Here is a 24,245-nt window from a genome sequence, read left to right as displayed (position 1 = left end):
GAAGGGGGTGGATGACGCTCGTACACAGAGGGAAATGGGGCCACACACGAGAGACGGTAACCCACCAGGTACATCTGCTTCTGCCGTGTCTCAGGGGTTCCCATTAGCCAGCAAAGCTCCCTCTGATGGCTCCTGCCTGTCCTTCAGGCCATCTTGAAGCCACGGGGGGGTGGGGGAGCAGTGGGAGGAAGAGGTCTGGGGGCAGTGGTGGAGCCAGGGGTGCAGAAAGGGCCTGGAGAGAGGTGGGTGGCAATGACCTGGTGACCTGGGTTCCCTCCCGGGAATCTCGGGGAGGACACCTTTCCTTCTACTTGAACACCCTGGCCTTCTCCCATTATGTCACCTTCCAGACTGAGCTCCACTTTCTAGGGTCACCTGCTGTCACTCTGTCCCATTCCCTACACTATTGACCTTGTCATTTGACTTGAGCATCCTGGTCTTCATTCCCCCCTTGGGGAGTGGGCGTGGGGATCCCCAGGTGCTCGAGACCTGCCCGTCTGCACGGCACTAGCAATCAAGTTGTGTTTTTTAGGCTCCAGATGAAACTTCCCGGCAGGATGGCCTGGGGCCTTCGACTTCCCCTGCAGGCCAAGAAGGCTCTGCTCTTGGAGGAGGGCCAATCTGAGTCTGGAATGGTCTTTCTGGAAGAGCTGGATGCAGAAGCCATCTGAGGGTAGGAGGGGAGCTGAACTCCTGGCGGACGGATGTCTTTTTTCCTCCTTTTGCCCTCAAAGTCCTTGGAATGCCAGTGAGGGCTGGGACCTCTTCAGCTCCGCCAGCAGGTGGTCAGGCCACTCTCCCTTCTCCTGGCTCCTGGCTCAGCAACTGCTGCTTCTGGAGAAGGAAAAGCGCAGCAGCTGAGACGGGCAGGAAGGGAAGAGAAGGCAGCAGGAAGTGAGGAGTGGGAACTGGAACCCCCCGGGCAGGGACACACACCATCAGCCCTGAGGGGTAGAGGGGTAGGAAAGGGACCACGGCTTTTGGAAGGAAACACTGCCTTTCCACCTGCAGGTGGCCACGTGCGCGTAGCAGCAGATAATCCCAGGGGAGAATAACAGGAGAGGCCAAAAAAGCTTGCAACTCTTAGAAGAGGGTCCCAGACAGAAGAGTGGAAAAAAGAAAGTGCTGGAAACAGATTTGCTTCTGGGGTAGGTGGCATGGGACAAGGACACACATTCACCTCTACCTGCAGTTAAACCTGCTGGAGGACCCTTTGTCAGGGGGGAGAAGCGGCGCAGTGGTGGGAAGCAGCCCCCCAACTTGCCCCCTCCTCCTCTCTGCACTGCAGCCCCGTGCGTGTGCTGGCAGGTGCTGTGCCATTACAGTTCTCACGATGGCCCCCCAACCGGTGCCGGGGGATGCCCTCGGGGCCTCGGACCTGGACCAGAACTGGAGACATGGGAGCGTGGCGGGGGGTCCCTCACTGCTCCCGCCAGACGACCCGCCCCTCACCCCTCACCCCAAGCCTTGCGCTCATGAGCTCTGCTTTTCTGCTGAGACTATCAGGCCCACGGCTGTTTGGAAACCACTCTGGTTTCTTACACAGACCAAAGCTCTTCACCTGCCTTATCTTCACCACACCCAGGAAGAGCTCATAGGCAACAGTGCCTTGCACACTCCACAGTGGCCTGGAATGTCGGAAATGCCGTGCCCGGCCCCCTGCCAACTTGTGGCCCCAGAGCGGAGCGGGGGTTCCCAGTGCTCCCCCCATAACTTTTATGGGGGCTCTCTCATGCTCTCGATGTATCTAAACCCTACTTTAAATTTCTTTTCAGCTTAGAAAACTCTCCTGAAACTACCTGCTTTGCTAAATGGGTCTTTCCAGCCCCAAAGGGTGTCCTGGTCCTGATGGAGTAGGATTTCAGGAACTGATCCTCGATCCCTGCTGACATATCCTTAGAGACTGGAAGACGCTACACACAGCCCAGCTCAGCCCTCTTCTTTCTTGAATCCCTTGAGCTTCCTGGCACCCTTCTCTGGACTAGAAAAAGCCCTATAATATGTTGCTTGAGGTAGAGTGAAGAGAGCCTCAGGTTGGCCTCAGGTGTGGAAGCTCCTGGCTTTGTGTCGGGCTCAGATGAGGTTCTATTTTTCTTTCTGCCGACGATCCCATCGTTTCACCGGCCTCCTGTGCTCAGGAGTGCCCAGACCCTTGTCCTTATCTCAAGGCCACATTGGAGGCCATAAGTCTGTCCACCACGAAGTTCAAGTCTGCCGCCACTCACTTCCCTACTCCCCGAGCTGTGGCTCCGCAGCCCCTCCCCCTCCTGCAGCTGGGAATGTAATTATTCTCTTTTTGTGCCCCATTCCCCCCCCCACCCCTCTTACATAAGACACAGCCCACCAGGGCTCCTCATACCACCCCATTGATCACAGTTCTCTATTCAGAAACATCCACGCTCAGTTCTTCTTTTGAGTTTTGCTTTTGGGGACCCATTCCTCTTACCCGTACAAGTATTGGACACATCTTCTTTCTGTCTTGGATCTCTTCCTCCTCACACCCAGCCCCCAGGGCCCTGCCTGTTTCATCTTTTCCTATCTGCCTCTCCTGGCCTTCTCACTTGGTCGCAGAGGGAGAGGGATGGTGGTCTGGTTGACCCTGCCCCAGCCTTGCCCTAGCTCTCCTGACATTGGTTCAAGCACACAAGTCCTCTCTAGTGAGGGGTGTGATTGGTGACTGTTCCAGACAAGACGAAAACAGGATGAATGAGGGGAAGGTACGAAGGCTCCGGGAATGTCACCGGGTCCTCCCAGCTTTACTTCCTGGTCTGCAGCGTCAGGGACGGGCCTCCGTCCTCATTTGATGACTCATTGGAGGGGGATGCATCACCCTGTCCCTGCTCCTTCTCATGTTCTTCTCCAGAGCCACGTTCCAACCCCCTCCGAGGCCCCTCTGCCTCAGGCACAGGGGGCTGGCCGGAAAGGACTACAGGGACGTCTCCCAGTGGGATCCAGGTGAAGGCCATGATCAGGAGAGAATGAAGGTGCAGAGAGCGGGCACTGGCCGGGGTCCCTCTGCGGGAGGTTACGGCTGGCCCGGCTGCCCTCTCCAGCACACAGCTGTCCTCTCTGAGTCTCAGAGCTGCATGCTCCCCTGATTTCAGGTCTTCTATTTCTCCCTGAAGCATGTCCTAAATCTCACCAGTCACCGTCATAGAGAGTGGAATCGCTGAGCTTTGCTCAAAGTCCCTGACGGGGCGGTGCTTCTCTCCAGTGTGGCTTCTCAGCTTCCTAAACTCATGTTTCCTTTCAGTGAACACACAGGCCTGGCGCCCAGCCAGGCATTCTGATGCACCTCTCGGGTAGTGCAGGAGGCCCCCACCCCGCACGATCAGGCACCGTGTATGCTCCGGAGGCACAGACTGTCATTCTGCAGCCCACCTGCCCGGTTCTACTGGGCTCTGCACGGTGTGGTTAGTATTGTGAAAACACTCGCTGGTTTCATTTTCAAATGTAAAATTCAAACCAGAATATGCTCTTATTCAAAAGGCATCTCCCTGAGATGCTGAGGCTCTTCTGGGACCTCCAGATGGAATGGCCAGACAGGAAGCCTGAACTTGGCAGGGGTGGGGGATGGGGGGGCAAGGTGGAACCAGGGATGGGAGAGGTGGGGGTCCCATAGTTGGTGTTGCTGAGAGGAGGGGTCCAGAAAAGGAAATGAACCCAGAACTTAGGTGAAAGTTGACACTTAAGAGGCAGGCCCAGGAGGAGAACAAGGGCGAGAGGATTATGAAAGGGCAGAGGTGGGGATGCAGAGAGAGGTTAGGAAAAATCACTGTCCCAGAAGTCATGGGAAGAGTGTCAGTAGAGGGAGCACAGGTGACCATGTCAAACGCCATACAGAGGTTACCTTTTGAAGGCCTGCGCCGTATCCTGTGGACTTAGCAAGGCTGCTAGTGAGCTCTGCTGGAGCTGCAGCTGTGGGGTGCTGTGTGGCCCCGGCAGCGGGGGAAGGGGCTGAATGAAGGTGGTTAGCAGCTGAGGGGGAGATGCCCTCAGAGAGGGAGGGGCTGAGTTTCTGGATTGAGGGAGAACACTGAAAGGAGCGAGTCCCGAGGGGGCAGGGAGGGGGTCTCAGGCCCTGGAAGGCTCCACACACACACACCCCTCCCCCGAGATCCTGGAGGCCTTGGGAGAGAGGCAGGCAGGTGCTGTGGCACGTAGGGGGGACTCTTCCCGTGTTGGGGGATTGAAAGGAGACTGAGACAGGCGGGCAAGGGCCCAAAGGTGTGAATGTTGGTGAGACACGGCGTCTAAGCAGCGAAGGAAAGGAGTGAAGCCCAGATGTCAAGACCCCCAGGGCACTCCAGGACCTGGAGCTCTCCATGAGATTGAAAATGGGGACATTTTTTACAACAACTATTTGTTTAATTCTGTAATCAAATAAAAAGGCGATTAAAAAGAAAAGTGGCCTGAATGCCCATCAACAGTATAATGGATAAAAAATATCGTGGTATATTTCTACAACGGGGTGCCATACAATTCCATGCAACCGTGTGAATATATCACAAAACCATATAACTGTTGAGCAAAAGAGGTCAGACATAGAAGACTAGGGACTATTTGCAATCATTTATGTAAAGCTCAAGAAACAGGTGAAGTAACCGATGGGGTTAGATTTCAGGATAGTGATTACTCTTGGGGAGAGAGATCACTAGAAAGGGATGCGAGGAGCTCCTGGCAGGGGCGGGAAGGTGGCGGGTGGTGCTGCTATTCTATCTGCTGATCTCAGGCTAGTTCACGGGTCCATTCGGTGGGTGGGAGCATTGGCCTGTACATTTACAACATGGACATTTTTCTGTGTGTTTGTTCTACTTCAATAAAAAGTTTACTTTTAAAAAAGAGGGAGAGACTATCTAATGTGGAGCAGTTCCATTGGGCTCCAAGGCCAGTCACTTCTGAGGTCACCTCCAAGAGATGCTGGATCTCCTCCTGGCCAGCTGGAAACAGCAACCATCAATATGGCAGCCATTCTTCCAGTCTGGGTGCTGCACCAGGTGAAGAGCTTGCCACCTCTGTCTTCTCCCCCTGCCCTGGCCAGTGACAGTGAAAAATGTTCCAGATGACTAACCACATCATGAATACTAATGGCCATTTCCCCTCTGGAATTCTCCAGGCCTTGTATCCATGTCCCCTGTGGCAGAGCCCATAAATATGGCCCTACAGATGGGGCCAGCCTGCTCAGCAGGTTGTGCAGGGCCCAGCTGGCCTGGATCCACCCAGGGTGGGGTGCCTTTTTCTAATTTGCCCAAAGGTGCCCAAGAGATTCTCAACAATCCTGCTAGAAGTTGCTGGGCAAATATTCTTTAGGTCTTACAATGTCTGGCCTAGAAAAAAGTGAACGTGAAGGTTTTACCATAGTGTTACACTAACAATAGTGACAGTGCCTGTGGTGGGTATAGAACCTTTTCTTTTTCATGGCACTTGTGAGGGCATTATCTGTGACCAGGGCTTTGCTCAGCTTCTGGCAAGAAGGACAGAAGCATCTCTTCTGGCCATGATTCCTGTGACTCCCTGGGAGCTGACCAGGTGTCCATGAGAGGCCTGGTTCAGACAGTGTGGCCAAGAGTCCTTCTCCCTCGCCTCTGTGTGTCCCCAGCAGACGGCTGTCATTAGTTTGTAAGATGTGTGTGTCCAGGATTCTGTGCATCCTTTCGCTGATGGACTCCGCCTGCAACCCCACTTGTTCTTTAGTTCCTGCTTTTGAGGTTTGTGAGGGCCCTTGTCAGGGGCTCCCAGCTCCCAGACCCTCTCTCTGCTCATGGTGGCCTTGTGTTCCGCTGCCGGTAGCATCTGGTCACAGGTCTGGACTTTTTGTTCTGCAAGTCTCATTTTTTGAGGGTTTTGGTTTTTTGGGTTTTTTCCTGTTTTCAAGTATTCTCCAACGCTTCCTGTGGGAATTTTGCTCTTTTTTCCCCTTACTATTGGCCACATTTCATCGTAGTTCATTTGCCTGAAATGGAGGATCTGCAGGGACGTATCTGGGCCTTCTCTCTGCCACCACAGCATTAAATACTATCAGGAGGTGTTAAGAGCCTCGGCGCCATCCTGAGGACCCCTCCCACTCCAGGGTCTGTCTCTTTGGAGAACGAACCCAGCCTATTTCCTCTCTTTACGGATGATAAAACTCTGGATTGGAGGAGGCATTTATCTTAACCAAGAGCCTCACCTCAGGGTCTCGTCCTGAAGAGGAATCAGCTGTCGGAGCCAAGAGAGGGGAGTTTTATCTTGAATAGCTGACTGACGGGGAGAACATATGGAACTCATCATACAGGAAATGGTGCAACTGGAAAAGAGAAAGTTCTAGACAGCCTTGGGGACACCTCAGGGCAATCAGTGAAATGAGATTTAGTTACTGAAAACCCATCCATTTTGGCTATGTTACAACTGTTGGCTTATCCGTGTACGGTAGGCTGGGCTGTTTAACCAGCCCAGGGGTTGTAGCCACTCCTATTTTCTTCCTTCCTGTAGAATTTCCAGTCTGTCAGAGCTGCAGCCGTGGGTCAGTGGCCTTCCACCTGGTCTCTTCTACCCACTCCTGTCAAGGATGCACCAAGCATTCCGAGTCATTCATTGTATTTCTCCACCTGTGACATGCGTGTAGAAACAGTTACATACTTTGTCTTTGCTTTTCTGCCACTTCCCGGGCCTGTCGGTTGTCAGATTACATGGGAAAATTTCATCGTTACCCCGATTTTCTTCAAATCCCTTTACATTCCCTTCTGATCACTGCCTGTCACGGGGTAGGTACCAATCAGAATCTCATACAGGTTGATGCCTATTGGCATTTTCTCCTATTTGAGTTGAAAAACTACCCTGATTCCATTTGAGTCTCACTCCCAGCAACTTAAAACCATTCATTCAACCCACACATTCAGTCTCACAGGCCCTGCCGTGTCTTGTGTCCTACATCTGAGGACCTGAAATGAGCAGGAAAATTGTAGGATGGAAACGCTGATGTTGAAAGTCAATCTATAGCAGGCCTAGAGGGAGAGGGGGAAGATGAGATGGTGAGCCCAGCCCGGAATAACCTGGGGCAGAGGGGGGCAGCAGCAAGCCCTTGCTGTGTGTGGACTGATCTGGAGCTGGAGGGTTCTAGAATTCAGGGGCAAGTTAATTAAGGGGGCTGGGGAGACAGAGGATGAGGCAGAGAGAGGTGGCTGTAGAAGACCCCAACATACGGAGAGAGAAGAAGAGGCGTGAAGGTTCATGCTGGGGCAGATGCTCTGCCAACATGGGGTGGCTGAGCGGAGAGGCGTTCTGGGCCTTGGGAACAGAGAAGGGAAGTCTGGGAGATGGTGGCCCACATATGAGCCAATGATTGGTGAACTGATGGAAACCTCTCTGGGGGCAGCCGCACTTGTGCTGCTCGGGGGCAGGGCTGCCTCACGCCTACTTTGGGAGGCTTGTCTCTGACGGTGACTCCTGCTCCTGCCTTCCCTCCCCCTCCCCCTGAGCCTGTGACAGAGTCCACGGTCAGCCTCTGGCCCCGGGCACGGAGGTGGCCGTGCGCTGCCTGCCCCCAAAGCCAAATGACCGCAGCCCCTCCCTGCCAGGGCCTTTCCCCACTTGCTTCCTTATCCCCTGCAAGCTGACTCTCTCCAGAACCTGGCCCAGCCCTCAGCTGGTGTGTCCTCTCGGACAGGACAAAGAGTGGAGGGCAGCTTGGGCCTCTCCAGCCCAACCTCCAGATGCCTTCAGAAAAGCAACAAGGAAACAGCAGGAAACAGGCCTCCAGAGGGGTCCTCTGATGTCCTGGCCCCAGGAATCATTCTGTAGTGGCTCTAAAGAGTGCAGTGGCGGGCTTCCCTGGTGGCTCAGTGGTTGGGAATCCGCCTGCCAATGCAGGGGACACGGGTTCGAGTCCCAACCCGGGAGGATCCCACAAGCCGTGGAGCAACTAGGCCCGTGTGCCACAACTACTGAGCCTGTGCTCTAGCGCCCTCGAGCCACAACTACTGAGCCCACGTGCCACAACTACTGAAGCCCGTGTGCCTGGAGCCCGTGCTCCGCAACAGGAGAGGCCACCGCAATGAGAAGCCCGCGCACTGCAACGAAGAGTAGCCCCTGCTCGCTGCAACTAGAGAAGAGCAACGAAGCAGCAACAAAGACCCAACGCAGCCAGAAACAATAAATAAATTAAATAAAATAATAAAATAAATTTATTTTAAAAAAAAGAGTGCAGTGGCTTTTTTTCTTTTGGTTTGGTTCTCTTGATTTTTTTGTTATCTAGTTATCTACAGCTTCCCACCCCACCCCTCGCTTCTCCTTATCACTCTGCCCACTCTCTATGGCCTGCCTGGGGCCCTTCTCCTCCAGGAAGCTTTCCTGGTCCGCTCCAGCCCACCATCTCCCCAGTCTTCTGACTACATAGAGCTTTTATTGCCTGCATCCCATATTTTATTTAGTGCTTTATTATACTCCACCGATGGCTTAGCTCTGTTTTAATCTCTAAAGAGTAGTTTCTTGGGCATTCTTTTCTCTATCTAACAAGATAATAAACTCCTTGAGGATAGGCCTAACCTGCATTTCTTTTAAAGCCCTTCACCCCTCACCCTGGGGGATAAAGAGTTTCGAGGGAAGCTGGCCTGTGTGCTAGCTGCCTGTGTAGTGGTGCTGATGGCTCAGTATTAAAGGGTGCTGAGTGAGCCTGGGCACTGGCTGGAAGCAGCAATGACATTGGCTCCAACGACTGATGGCATCTCAGTGGGGGTGGAAGAGAGGGGTTCTCCAAGGACCAAGGGAATGTAGGGGAAGTTCAGACCCAGGGGGTGAGGTGGGAGTGAGGCAGGGGGATGAGGGGACCGAGAGGGGAAGACCTGCTTGGGAAGGAAGTAGGCTCAAGAACTGGGCTGAGGGGACAGACCCCAGGGTTTTCTAAGCCAGACTGTTGTCTAAGTGGGCGGGCTGGGCTTGGGAACTGCTGCTTTGTGTAGGGGACCCGGGGTGGGGGGCCCTTAATCAGTCCTGTCCCAGCCAGGTCAGCGCAGAGGGAGGGCTGTGGAGAAGAGTGATAGGGTTTGTGGTACAGGGAGGGGAAGGAATGAGGTCCTTCCCAGGGTCCAGAGCTGGGGTCCACAGCCAAGCTCTAGGATGACAGGAAACGGGGCACAGCCACAGGGCACAGGGTGGCCAGTGAATACAGGCCAAATTGAACTGAATGACAGGGGTCCTCACCCTTCCGGCTCTGCTTAAATAACCCCCTCAGAAAAGTCTTCTCTGATGCTGCACAGCTCCACTGGCCTCCTTCCCCACACCAAGGCCATCCTGTCACCCTGCTTGTCCTATTTTCTTCATAGCACTTATCATTATCTGGATTTATCTTGTCCATCTCTGTTTCCTTGTTGGTCGTCTGTCTCTGCTCCCTGGCAGCTAAGCTCCATGCAGGCCGGGTCTGGTCATTCTTGGCTGCAGCTGTACCTTCACCTTCTAGAATGGGGCCTGACACCGATGGGCACTCAATGAGTATTTGTTGAATGGATGAATGGGTGGGTGACAACAGAGGGACAGACACAGGTTTCGAGTGGGATGGGGGTCAGATCAAACCTCCTTGACTCTCATCCCAGGACCCAATCCAGGGGAGCTCCCAGCCAGGGAGAGGGCCTACCGGGCGCTGGTAGAGAGCGTGTTCTGGGCCCAGGCCAGCCAGCATTTGCTGACAGATGGCATGCTGAGAGATTTGTGGAATGGAATGCAATTCCAGTTTCATTTGAGCCTGGATCCCTGGAGGCAGGGAGAGGAAGGGCCAAAAATGTGTAGTTCTGTTCCGCCTGCCCAGGTATGGGACCCAACAGTCCCGAGGGGTCTCTGAGGGAGGGGAAAGGAGAAGCATGCTCCCCAGGCTGTCTGACAGAGTCGGGGGGGCAGGTGGCGCTGGGCACAGGGAGCCTATGGGGTGTCACAGTCCTTGGGGGACATTGGCTAGTCCCGCAGTGGGCAGAGGGGAGGGCCTTATCCTGGGTGCAGGAAGGGTGGGGCTGTCACACTGCCCCTGTCCAGGCATTTGGGTGTCCCGGATGGAGGCGTTACCTGGGACCTCTTTCCAGCCTTAGTACGGTGGTTCCAGCTGATTTTCCCGCTCTTTTTTCCAGCTGATCGCACTGTCACTACTACATCTGAACCCCCAGCCTGGCCAACACAATGAGAAGCCAAAGGAATAGAAGGTACCTTGAGATTTCCCCCTGGTCCCTGGGGCCCCTCAAAGTTCAAGAAGTATCAGCTGAGGCAGGAATGGGGCAGGGAAGCTCAGAGAGGAACTCAAGAACGTCAGTGAAGGCGGGTTCTAGAATAGGTTGATGATGCCTTTTTCTCTCTTCTAAGGGGTTTGTTCCTTCCCTCTTTCTATACATGCTAGGGAGTTCCAATCTTTTATTTTAAGAAAGAAAATGTCTGAGCTGGAAAGCAGAACCTCAAGCTGATACCGGTCTGGGTTGGGGATATTTGGGGCTAGAGCCCCGCTCATACAAATGTGTCTGCTGGGCAAAATTATACACAGAGCAAGGATGGGGGTGGCAGACTGCTCTTTTCCCCATCCGTGTCCTCTTGGACCGTCCAGCCTTGGCTGAGCACTTCACCCCTAATGGAAGGTCTATAAGCACCCCAGAGTGTCACCAAAGAGCACTTGACTCTGAACCTTGGGGGACCTCTGGGCCTTGGCGTCTGGACACAGGGAATGGAGAGTGAGACATGGCTTTGGGTGCTCCACCCTCGTCCCCCGGGCATCAATCAGATGAGCTTCTGGGGCCTCCCACACCGCCATCCCCACAGAGCAAGGGGTCCCACTGAGCATCTCCTCCACATGAACCCACCGTCCTCCAAACTTGCCTCTCTTTCCCATGTGATACCTTCAACTCCCCCACCCTACTCACTTCCTCACTCCTCGTCCCTGTCCCCTAGGTTTGCAATGGGGCTCTTGCCAATTAAGCCCATCTTGCTTCCTGGTCTTGGGTCCAATCTCTGTGGGTCCCTTTCTTGCCCGGGCCTCAGGGTCTTGGTGCAGCATCCTCTTCTCTTCACAGCTGCAACCACCTACACTATCTTCTGGGGCTCCTCTCCCTGCCCTCAGTAGTTGCCACCCAGCGGTGCTCCAGCTCCCTGCTTCCTCGTCACCTCCAGTCAAGCATGCGAGGCAACAAGTCCATTTTAAATGCCTCTCTGCTAAGAACAGTGGGGCAACAAACAACATAAGGATGTTCAAGAAATCTCAGAAACGATGATCACAGAGCATGTCCCTGACCAAGAAGTGGCTGGGAAGGCCTTTTCTTCTATCGTGTTCTTTGGGGTCCCCAGGCTCTGTCTTCACTTTCCTACCTCTTAGGGTTTTCTTGAGTCTCCTGAAGGTCAGCTGAGGTCTAGTTTGTTCTGGATATTGTTTGTGGATTCACAGGCTGCAGGAAGTCAGGGGGCCAAAATCAGCCAGTTGGAGCAGCACCAGAAGTGGGACCACTGTCCCAGATGGTGGGAGCTGAGGCAGACAGCCTGAGATCGATGGGGCCATGACAGGTCCATGCATCAGTCCCCGAGCCTCCCTGGCAGCCCCTGGACCCCCATCGATCAGGCCAGACCTAGTAAAGGGTCTCATGCAACCCTCCGTGGATGGTCTAGGGGGAGGGGATTTTCCAGGCAGGAATGCCCACACTGAAGGTCTTCAAACAAGGGACTCCCCCCTCTTTGGGACTGATCCTGCCTGGTAGTCTGGTTCATAAGTAGGGGTAATGGAATCCAGGCTGGGGTATCTGGTTGCCAAGGTCTGTGGGAATGCCATTTTGGTAGGGATCAGGGAATCTGAGGTTTGGCATAGCTGCTATTCTGGTTTCTGGGGATATGTAGGCTTAAGAAGTTAGAGTAAGTAAAGCCAAGGGGGTAGAGGGCTAACGGTGAGCCTCAAAGAGCCACCAAAGCAGAAACCTGTCTGCAGCACTCGGGATCCTGACAGCGGGGAAGGAGCAGGAGTGACAGTGGGAACTCTGGGGCCCCCTACTAGCAGAGAGAGCACAAGAATTGCTTTCTAAAAGTCTGGGTTGGAGTCAGGAAGGGGACTAAAACACTGTCCCTGGATGAAGAGCTTGGAGGCATGGAGGAGCTGGTGGCAGGGCCCTGAGTCGGGACTGTCCATGGGGCCAGGTTCCTCTGGATCATGACCTGGCCTTGAACTTGGCCTGGATGGCCAGCGACTCTTTGGCCTCCACAGGGAACTCACGTTCCACTAGCCTCAACTTCTTGGGAAGAGAATATACACAAGAACAGGGATGAGGGTGGTTTGGGAGTAGAATGAGGCTTTGGGGTCTTAATGGACTAGGGCAACATCGGCTACCGTTGTGGACTAGCCAGTTTTCATGCCAGAAAAAAACACTTAGGAGCAAAGGAGCAAATCCAGGAATAAAACCCAGATAGAGGGGTGGCCCAACTTTGCAGCTAAGGTTGGAATGTGGGAGTGTTCCGATTTGTTCCAGAAAGAAGGAAAGAGGCAGTGGAAGTAATCACCAGCTTCTGGTTTTGAGCAGTGCATTAGCTGTAATTCCAGGAGTTGACAAACTAGGTTTTGGTTCTGAAAGAAGAGTGTCTAACTTCGTTAATCATCCTCAGTAGGATGTTGAGGACCAGGCTGGGTGAGCTGGACTATGGAATTTTTACTTAAGTGAGGCCCAGGCGGAAAAGGAAGGTGCAAACCTGGCGCTGCCTGAACAGGGGACTCTGAGAAGGAGAAGAGAGAAAGAGAAGCCCCTCTCTAGGGTTCGGCCCCAGAGCAGGGAGCACGTTACCAGCTGAGAAAGCCAAAACCAAAGGCGAGCAGCCCCATGGCCACCTGAGCACAGACTTGCCCCTGGGCCACCTTTCCTGAAGGCTGAGGGGTCGCTGAGTCTGTTTTGATCTGCCGTGGTCCCCACGTGCGATAGGCAGGATCCAGAAGCTGTTTGGCTGCAGAGGTGCCTGGTGTGGGGTCACTCCAGTGTGGATACCAGGCTGGACCCCGTGGAGGCTCAGAGTGCCCAGAGGAGCTCTGCTCAGGCCACAGAAGGCACCACAACCCTGCACCCAGGGAGGCAAAGAGCCCCACCGTGGGGACCAGAGTGGGCCACATCTGGGCCTGGGGCTAAACTTTAAGTCAAACTGGGCATTTGTGCAGTTTTCTTTTAAAGCTATAGACCAAATAAAGAAATTTCATTTTCTCTGTGTTGGTTAAATGTTGCAGCCCTGCCCCATCAGCCACCACGGTTAATCAGGGATGTGGCACTTCTACCTCCAAGAGACCACCTTGGCTGCCAGCATCCCCAGGTTCTTTTCAATATATTTACATGGTCATTAGTGTTGAGAAACAGAAAGCGAAGAGCTGATACTGACCGGGTCCACAAACGGCCGTGGGCCGAGAGTCCTGGGTCCTGCAAGATGGGCCTTGGCCCAAAGCCCACCGTGGGTGTGCCAACCGTGCCCATCTGGCCCTGGGACCAGAGAGGTGGGCCTGGCTGCTGCTCCCCAGCCCCAGCCTCAGGGTCCAGATAATCCCTGGAGGCTGGGTCAGGGAAATGCCTGCTCAGGGCCTCCTAACTGAACCCCCAGGTGTAGGGGACAAGCCTTGTGGGAGGGGGGTTTCTGGCAGCCACAACCAAGATAGGCAGGGGAGCCAGACGGACCAGAGTTGGAGATCAGGCCGCATGTTAACCCCCTCCTCTGGGGGCTAGTAGGACCAAAGGAACCTCAGCTCGGACTGAGGATTAAAACATAAAATTGTAAAAGGCTGTAAGAGCCTGGGAATATCCCAACTGGGCTCTCAGCCCAGGAGTGTGCCTGGAGTGGGGCCTCCTGAGCAGGGGGAATGGCACAGCGGCGGGGAGAGGACTTGCCTTCTGGTCCACAGTGGGCAGCCAGGACATTGAGGGGGGCAGATATCTCCCCAAGGGTCTTGGCCAGTGGTCCATGCACAGTACCCGTATCCACTGGGAGAGGAAGTGTGGAGGCTGACGGGCTGGGGCTGCGGCCCAGGCCATCAGGACATTGTCCACCTTTCTGCCATCCTTAGCGTGTCACCTCCATCCTCGTGGTTACAAGATGCTGATGCTCCTCTAGGTACCATGCCCAGAGGGGAGGGACAGGAGGCCTGATGGACAGACTGGGCCTTTTTAGGCTTCCCACCTTCTGCTTACAGCTCATCAGCCAGAACCAGCTTACACGTCATCCCTCTGTGCAGTCACTGAGGGTGGCCAGGGAGGACGAAGGGCCTTGGGGTGCAGGCCAGCACCCCAGCCAGCTGTGTCCCAGCATAGCCGCCTCCCTGTCTCGTCCTCCATCCCATGCAGGCCCTCACACTAAGGGCGGGGTCATGGCTCACTGACCTTCCCGCTGGCCCCTGCGGTGTTGATTGGCAAAAAGCAAGACGGATGTGGCCTCTGCCAGCACGGAGCGGGTGGCACGGTGCGATAAGGTGCAGGTTGGGGCAGCGCAGGGGGGATCGGGAAGCAAATAGGAGTGGTGCAAACCCCAGTGTGGAGGGGGCGAAGGACAGGGAGAGCTTCTCCTGGTGGAGACGCAGAGCTAAGCCCTCAAGACGGACAGAAGCAAGCGAGGGGAAGGAATCACAGAGGGTAGCAATGGACACAACCAAGAAACCGGAATGATTTCAGCTGGAGAGGAGGCAGGGCCAGGCCAGGGTGCACGGGGCAGAGGCGGGGTTCAGCGTGGGCTGGAGACAGGCCTGGGCCTGCAGGGGACGCAGGCTGGGCTGGGGGCAAAGGGCCAGTGGGGAGAGGACTGCAGTTTGAAAGGCAGGGGTGACAGAGGCCTGAGCTCAGGAAATAAGGGAGATGGAGAGAGCCTCTGGAGACAGACCCTACAGGCTCAGAGAGTGAGGAAGGGGCACGCGGCACACGCAAGTGGCTGGAGAGGGAGAGAGAGAGAGAGAGAGAGAGAGCTGCTAGCCCAGGAAAGCAGTGGCAGGGCGGCAGTGGTGGCCTTCAGTGAGGGAGGGGACACAGGGAGGAGCTGATTCTAGCCGGGAGAGGCTATGTCTGGTCGCAGAGGCTGGATTCAAGCACGTTGAGGAAGAGGTGGTAGTCGTGAGTATCTGGTCCAGAAGCTCGACAGAGTTCCGGCCTGGAGACTCAGCCGCCCTCCAGTTCTGTCCCCTGTGCAGACACCGTCACTAGGGACAAAACCGTTGTGCCCCTGGCAACCAGGAAACAAGAGAAAGAAGAGGGTGCAGAAAGTGTCTTTGCTTTCCTTTGGGCCACCTTTCAGCCAGGGTGGTGGGCCTTGGGTGGGCATCCAGGAGGTCTCCCTCGGGCTCTCCCTCCCTGCCCCCACCCCACCCCTTGATCTATACTGCCTTCCCATCTCCCAGCCCCACCAGGGTCCTGGCTGCACTGTGGGAAGAGTCTGGTCGAGAGGCTTTGAAGGTAACAGGGGAGGCAGCGGCAGCCTCTTTGGGCCTCTCGGACTGTTTCTCAAGGGGTCGGTAAGGGGCAAGCAGCTCCCACCCTGCTCTGGATGACTGGGGCCCCCTGAAGTGGACTTTGCTGCAGACCACACCCACCAAGGCTCTGACCCATTACAGACGGCGTTCACTCTGGGGCGCGCTGGGGGGATAGCTTCCCGTAGTGTGACTCAGCCATCCCCAGGGGGAATCCAGAAAAATCCCTGCCACTAGCTCCTTTAGAGCCAGATGGAGGCAGTGATCTGGGTTCCAGGCTCAGAGGTGCTGCTGTGAGGCCGCCCAGGAAGTTCTGTTTTCCAGAAAATGAGGGGCCTTTGAGTCTTTGAGGGGTGGGTGGTGCGGTAGAGCCTCTGAAGACCAGCCCCAGTGTCTCAGGCACCAAGAGGGGAGAGGGGTGCGATTAGTCAACGCAGACCCAAGGCGAGGCTGAGCACTGCTGCTGCTGGACAGCCCACACGGTCTGTCCTGAGACGTCCCTGCTGCCCAGTCCCGAGAGCATGCGCGCTACTGGGCACCTCTTAATGAATCCCCTTTCCTCTTGAACCAACCCGAGGGACTTTTGTTAAGAACCCTGCACACAAGCGGGAGTGTGGGGAGGAAGCGTCCCAGGTGGTCCCACGGACTGATGAGGGGCTTCGTGGGACGAGGTAAGCCCGGATGGAGAGGGCAGGACCTCCCAGGTCCCGGCACAGATGAGGCAGAAAAGGAGCCCGGGATGGAAAACAGGGTGCGCAGGGCCAAAGCTGGAAGACCTGAGGAGCCAGGGAGGGGAAGAGTTGCTTTTGTTTCCTCACTGGTATAAACAGGATAATAAGAATCATTCACTCATTCATTCATTCATTCATTGAACAAGTATTTTCGGGCCGCGATCACGGGCCTAAGGCCTTGGGGATTCATCTCTGAACAAGACAGACAAGCTCCTACCTTCCTAGAGCTGATAGTCTAGCTGGGAGGGTGGGGGACAAGACAAATGAATATTATGTCCGACCGCTGTGTGTGTGTCCAAAGAATTAAAACCAAAGGATAGTAGAGCAGGGCTGCAGGCGGAGGCAGGCAGCTACTCTTCTCTGGGGTCGGGGCCCCCCCTGGCCCTGGAAGAGGAGGGAGCCACGTGGCTATGGGGTAGGGGCGGGGGCTGGGAGCAGGCTGGGCAGAAGAAGCAGAAAGGGCAGGCCCAGCTCCCTTAGCTGCTGCGGGGTCCTTGGGAGGATGACAGGCCTCAGCATGGCCCCTGTGTCTAAGGCCCTGTGAGGATGGAGGGCAGTGCTCCCACTGGGGAGGTGAGGCCTCACGAAGGAGAGGATGAAGGGGGGCGACATGGAAGGGTGGTCAGGGTTCCTCTCCTCTGCTGCTTGTTCCTCTGTGAAGTAGGAGGTCAGGGAGGGCTCTGAGGACCAGACAGGACTAACTAGGCTCTACCTAGGTGCTAACTAGAGCTAACTAGGAGCCAGCCTGACCTGTTGGGACGTGTGGTTGGTCGCAGTGGTGCCCAGCAGCTCGGGGAGAGGGGCCTGGCAGCCGCAGGTGCTGGAGAACTGACTTGATGGACATGGGGATTTGGCCAAGACAGCGGGCGTTGAAGCAGGCCCAGTGGCCTGAGGCACAGAGGACCACAGTAAGGTCAGGATCCCCGAAGGAGGGAAGATGGGAGTGGACGTGGGTCATTTTCTGGTAGAACAGAAGCAGCAAGTGGGAGAGGCCGGGTGGATTTGGCAGGGGGTGTGGCCACCGAGCCTGGCCTGGGAAGAGGGTACCCACGGCCACGCCACAGCACCCATCTTCACCGTTCCAAAACCCAGGCACCCGGTTCTGCTCCATCGTGGAACACAGACCTCTGTTTGGGCCTCAAAACTGCGTGTCTAAACATATTCAGCTTCACTAGCACATGAAATGGAAATTTGGGGAAAAATGAAAATCTCTCATTTGTTTAAACTCTCATAAAAGAAGATAGTTATTCATAGATTTTTATGAATAACCAGAAATTCTCACAAAGCACTTTGTGTTTTGATGGGGAGGAGAAAGGTGGGAAGAGTAATTAGCATTTATTTAGTGCCTACTATATGCCGCCTCCCCACTGGTGGGCAGCGACAGCCCATTCCCCACCCCGCTCCCTCCCAGTTCTAGGCCACTCCGAGTGAGCACGGGACAGCTCTTTTCCCAGAGTCACACCCTGTCCCCTCTGGGCCCAGGGATGGAGGTGCAACCCTGGCAGCCTTTCCCTTCTGAATCCGGAGTCGAGCCAGGAGGTGGGAGGAGATGCTAGGAGGTGCAGGTTTTATCTGCCGGGAGGTGGAGGGAGGTGGAAGGGCAGTGAGAGCCCTGGGGAGCCAGCATGAAGTTACACTGGAAGAGCGGAGGGAGCTGCTGGAGGGGGTGGAGCCTGAGTGGGCGGGGTTGGGTGGATGGCCCCCGGCTCTGCAGGGCTGGGATGCACCTCTCAGGGCTATGCGACAGCCCTCTGGGCTCCCCCCGTTGCCCTCCATGGTACTTTCCAGACTCTGAGCCTGGCACATCAGCAGGCGACTCGGCAGTGAGTGAATGACAGCCCCACTGCTTGGCAGCTCTTCCTAACCCCTCTTAGCCTCACTAGCCTTCCCTGTAAAATGGGAGCAGCACGCCTCTCATAGGACCTCTGTGAGGGAGAAAACATGACTAAGCATTTCCAACTCTAAGCATAATGCCTGACACATAACAAGTGCTCAGGGAAATTGGAACAATCGCAGTAGGAGTCAGGGTTCACGGAACACATGCCCTAACCTCCCTCTCCACCGCCTCTCCCCCGACCCAGCCCACGCTTCTGGCCCCACCAAACTGCCAACCTCTCTCCAGATGCCCACTGCCCCTTTGTGGTCTCTGCTTTTTGTTAATCTGAGTTCAGTGGGTCTGAAATGCCCTTGACTTCGTCCTTGACCTTGCCTCATGCCACCCTCCCAACCTTCCCTTTCTCCATTTAAGGCCCATTGCTACCTCCCTGGCTCCTTCCAGATCTCCTCCCCACCCACCTACAGGAGTGCCCTGGGGGCCATGCTGCCAGCTCCTCGCTGCGTCCTCAGCCGAGCACACCTGTGCTGTTGAAGGAAGCTGCCCAGCTCCAAGGAGGACCAGGTGAGAATGCTGGGTCCCAGCCCTGGAAGCAGGGAGGGTCTTGGTGGCCCAAACCCTAAGGAGGTGTCAGCTTGCCCAGGCTCCCCAGGTTCCTGGATTCTGAGGCACTTCTGCCCATCCCCCCACTCCCTCCGGGAGCAGCGGGCACTGTGGGGTATGGCAGCTGGCAGCAGCTGTGGTCAGGAGTCCTTCCCCCTTCACCAACATCGATCATCTTGATTGTCAGGGATCGTTAGGCTGTCACCATGTGACAGCTATCCCCTGCCTTTCTTAGCAATAGAATCTGCTTTTTAGGTGGAAACAAACTGGTAGCACCACTGCACAGTCCTCCTTGGCAGCCAGGAGTGGCCAGGTGACTGGCTGCCATCTCTGACCACCAGTGGAAGCCACGTTGTGACAATGGCTCTGGAGAGCCACGGCACCACCAAGAACCAGCCCTGGACCAGTGCATGTGAAGGTGAGAGAGAAACGTCTATCTTATGTAAACCAACACCATTTTTGTGCGGGCAAACCTGATCCTGACACACAATGCGATGGTCCCTTCATTCCCACCTTCCCTCCACCGACAGCCTCGTGGAGAGCAGAGAAGGGATGGGACGCTCCTAGAGGCGATTTAGAAAGGACATGGGTGCCAAGGAATTCAGCAATGGAGACTCTGCACGCAGAGGAGGACAGAGCCTGGGAAGGGTTCGTCAGTGCAACCCTTCCCAGTACTATATGGGTCCCCATTGAACTCAGGTCAGTAAACACACAGAGCCCTGCTGTGTACACTACATGTACACGGGGCCAGGCGCTAAGGACGTAACTCGGAGAAGGCCCTGCCCTGCAGCACCCAGGGCACGCTGCCCGGGCAGGCTGAGCCAGGACAGTGGTGTGCTAGTAAATACCTAACAACCAGTTCTCTGGGTTTGTAGTGTTTGCAGATTTCCGTGGTCTAAATCCTCCACCATGGTGATTCTAAGCCTTGAACACAAAGTGCCTGAAAGCAGAACTGGGCAGGCCTGAGATTGGTTCTCAGGGCGGCTCCAGCACACCACCATCAGGGCTTCTCATCACCTGTCGCAGGTCCCCACCCGTACAACGGTGTCTTGGCCCTGAGCCCATAGGTTGCCTGGCCTGGGTTTGGCCCCTGGGAAAGTAGGCACTGGGCCCCGGAGCCTTCCCACCAGCCTGTACCTTGTCCCTGGCAGGTCAGCCGTGGCCACTGTGTAGAGAGGAATCAGGGGACAGTCAGCCACAAGAGCACCCTCTTGAGGTGTCCACTCCCCCTGGTCTCTGCCACCACTAGCCACCCCTTCCAGGCCTTTTCCTGTTCTGCCATGGCTTTTCCTTACCTCCTCATTGTCAGAAGGGACTGTTCCCCAGCACGTGGAGCCCAGAGCCCGCCCTCTCCCTCCCAGGCTCCCCGGCCCCGCCCCCACACAGTGCTTGGCAGCTGTCTCCTTCCTGGCCTCTCCTCCCCTCACCCCTGCGGCCCTGCTGCCAACCCCCTGCCTGTCCCAGAGGAGGCTTCCATAGACACTTCCTGAATGCTGCTCCAGGAAGACCGTAGTTCTGTCAGCTCTCTGGTGGCTGCCACAAACTGCTGTCTTTGGAAAGGGTGAATCATCCCCCTCAGCCTCCCTTCCTGGCTCTCCCATCCCAGCCCCAAGACATCCAGGCATCAGCTGCTCCACCTCCAGACAGCTCAGAGCCAGGCCCCCATCTACCCGGCAACCTGGGGCACTGAGGCTTCCTGGCCCCTGGGTGGGACACTGATCCAGGCCCCCAGCCCCCAGGCTCCAAGGTGCCAACCCTGCAGGGGAGTTGCTTAATGACCTTGTAAGCAGTAATTACACCCCAGGGCCCACTCTTAATAACCACGTATTCTCCCTGTCAATGTGCCTTAATTGAAAATGAGTAGGCGATAAAAGTTGCTGTGAAGTTGGCTGGCAAGCCCTTAACGTGATATTAATTGTAGTAATTAGTAGTCACTTTGTGTTGGAGGCATCTATAAATAGGGGGTCCATTAGTTTAGCAAAAGAGCATGATTTAAAATGCAAATAAAAACCCAATTAGACAGATAAATCACTCTCTTTCCCAGCAAATTATCATCTTGTGGGAAGGTGGGGACAGCAGCCACTTTGAGGATGCATTGGTCAGCTCAGGGACTCTGGATTCTTACACCACCTGAGCAATGCATCTGGGAGACTCTCCCTTTAAACAGGTTTGCCCAGGCTGCCTCAGTATGCCATCACTCTTGGGGCCCTCCCACAGATTCTATTGTTGTGACTGGTGGTTGGGCCCCAAGTAGCTCCTCCCCCATCTGCTGATTGGTTCCCTCTGGCAACATGGCGTACTTTTTAAAGGAACAGTGGCACAGTGTGCCTCTAGGTGCTGGGAGAACGGGCTGGGTGTGGGAGGGGTCCCGGCTTTGAATGCAGCTCCTCACAGTCCAGAGTGAACCCACTGGTGACGTGTGTTGTCCTGTAACACAAGAGTTAAAAAACAGTCACGCAACATTGTTCTGGGGGTGGACAACTTACTCTCCACTTCCTACTCCCTTCCACAAAAAATACCTGTGGCAGTTGTTGGAGTCACACACACACACACACACACATAACACACACAACATAGAGTATTTCTCACAGGCTTTGGGTAAACATTGGGGGTGGAAAGGGCTGGAAGTAGTAGGTGGCAGCTGAGGAGGTGTTAAGAGGGCTCAGCCTCACAGCCGGGGGAGATTATCTATCAATAGTTCTGCTTTCACTTGATTAGCGCTAGTTCCCAACCTCTTCTCCCAGGCTAGTGTTTCCAGTCTCACAGTTAAGGAGGCCTTCGAGATGTGCCTGGGGACACGGGTCCTTCCCTCTCAGGTCACTGGAGCTGCCAGAGACCTGGTGTTCAAAGAAAGTGCGATCTGAGTTCTTCCTGCCCCCACTTTCACCTGCCATCTCCCCCATCCCATCCTAGAGCCTGTCACTGCTTTATGGACTCTTGAGGCTGGCTCTCCCACAGTATTTGCATTTTAATGAAAGCTAAAGCCATTATAAGATAAAGCAGCCATTCCCAAACCCAGGTAAAGACTGCAATTGTTCATTCTAACAGTTTTCTCTGTTATCCAAGACTTGAGGGGAACATGGGCAATTTGAGAGTATTATCCTCTATTTTAATTTATCCTTTCTTTTATGACACAGGACTTGCAACAGGTGGTGGTACTTGTGATTTTTAATGTCCTATTTGACAAAATAAAATATTGGCAACCGTATGTGGATCCCCAAAATAGTTTTTGGAAATTTTACCAGGGTATCAAATCCAAATGTCTGGGAGCTGCTGAGCTAAAAGACTGAATCAGGGACTTGAGGCCAGATGAGTCAGTTGTGTGTGTGTGTGTGTGTGTGTGTGTGTGTGTGTGGAGGGGCCGGTGAAATAGGGAAGTTTATCAGTAGAGATTTCCCTCTCTCTGCAATAGCCCAGGAAGACAGCTAGATCATGGATAAGAAACTAGGAGGAGGCCCAGGCACCGTCCCATCAGATCTCCTTATATCACAGATGAGGAAACAGGCCCAAGGAGGGAGGATGGGCCAAGCCACACGCTGAGTCAGCGGTCTAGGCTCTGGCCATCGCACACTGAGGGCACCTCCTACATTCCCCACATGCCCCTCATCCCGGGGTTGGCCCCTAAAGGAAACGTCGGAGTAGATGTCATAGGATAGGTGGCATCTGCCTTGGCCTGCTCTCTAGTTCTTCCTTAGCAGGGACCATTTGCTTACTTCCAGAAAGTAGAAAACAGCCCTGCCTACTATCAGATCAAGAATTTCCCAAAGGAACAAAGACCCTGATCAGAGAGCACACAGACAAGGCCATTCGGGACAGCCTCTTAGAGGGACAGTTCTCCTCCCCCAGGGACAGCTCTCCCCGCTACTTTAACCCTCTTACCTCCCAGATAAAAACTAAGATCCCAGTCACTGGATAGCCCCACTTCTTGGCAGCACCGACCCTAGATTGGCCTCTGCTTCCCCAACCTCTCCTCCAAATCACTCAGCACGGACCCAGACCCTCTAAGATGCACCTCTCAGAATTTAACTTTCCGGATGCTCTGGGGAATCCGCTGGAGGTGTGTTCTCCTTTGCTGCAGCAAGCTAAATAAACCTAAATTTTTTATTACAGGTGTGTTCCTGGTGGTATTTGTTTGTTGGGCTTTGAACATCCCACAAATATTCGAACCACAGTGTTCCAAGCAACGTGGCGGTGACGAAAAGCAACGGAATCCCAAACAGTGTGGCTTAAGAATAGACATGTGATCAATGGAATAGAATTGAGAGTCCAGAAATAAAATCATGTGTCCATGGTCAAGTGATTTCAACAAGGGTAACAAGACCATTCAATGGGGGAAAGAATAGTTTTTTCAACAAATGGTGGTGGGACAACTAGATAGCCACATGCAAAAGAATGAAGTTGGACTCTTACCCAACATCATGTACAAAAACACGAAATGGATCAAAGAACTAAATGTAAGGGGACTTCCCTGGCGGTCCAGTGGTTAAGACTTCGTCTTCCAATACAGGGAGTGCAGGTTCGATCCCTGATCAAGGAGCTAAGAGCCCACATGCCTCATGGCCAAAAAACCAAAACATAAAACAAAAGTAATATTGTGAAATTCAATAAAGACTTTTAAAATAGTCCACATCAAAAAAAAAATGTAAGAGCTAAAACTATAAAATTCTTAGAAGGAAACATAGGGATTAATCTTCATAACATCAGATTTGCCAATGGATTCTTAGATATGACACCAAAAGCACAAGCAACAAAAGAAAAAATAAATTGGACTTCATGAAAATTAAAAACACGTGTGCTTCAGAAGACACTATCAAGAAAGTGAAAAGACAAGCAATAGAATATGGGGAAATTTTTGCAAATCAGATATCCAAAAAGGGACTTGTATCTAGAATAAAGAACTCTTACAACTCAATAATAAAAAGACAAGTAACCCAATTTAAAAATGGACAACAGATCTGAATAGATATTTTTCCAAGGAAGATATACAAATAGCCAATGAACACATGAAAAGGTGCTTGACATCCTTAGGATTCAGGAAATGCAAATCAACACCACAGTGAGGTACCACTTCACACCCACTAGAAGGGCTATCATCTAAAAATCAGATAACAAGTGTTGGTGAGGATATGGAGAGATGTAAACCCTCAGACACTTGTGCTGGGAATGTGAAATGGTGTAGCCACTTTGGAAAGCAGTCGGGCATAAAAAGCTAAACAGAGTTGCCATATGACCCAGCAATTCCACACCTAGGTATATACCTAAGAGAAATGAAAACATGTCCACATAAAAACTTGCACATGAATATTTATAGCAGCATTATTTACAATAGCCAAACGTGGAAACAACCCAAATGTCTGATGAATGGATAAAATGTGGTATATTCATGCAATGGAATCTCATTCAGCCATAAAAAGGAATAAAGTACTGTTACATGCTACAACATGGATGAACCTTAAAAACACCATGCTAAGTGAGGGAAGTCAAACACAAAAGACCACATATTGTGATTCATCTATATGAAATGTCCAGAGTAGGGAAATCTATAAAGACAAAGTAGATTAGTGGTTGCTAGCAGGGAGTGGAGGGTTAGGGGGCTGTTAAGGGTATGCGGGTTCTTCATGATGTGATGAAAATGTTCTAAAATTGACTGGTGATGGTTGAACTTATCTGTGAA

This window comes from Balaenoptera ricei, chromosome 11 (genome assembly GCF_028023285.1).
Source record: "Balaenoptera ricei isolate mBalRic1 chromosome 11, mBalRic1.hap2, whole genome shotgun sequence".
Classification (NCBI taxonomy): Eukaryota; Metazoa; Chordata; class Mammalia; order Artiodactyla; family Balaenopteridae; genus Balaenoptera; species Balaenoptera ricei.
Note: the sequence above shows the minus strand (reverse complement) of the source record.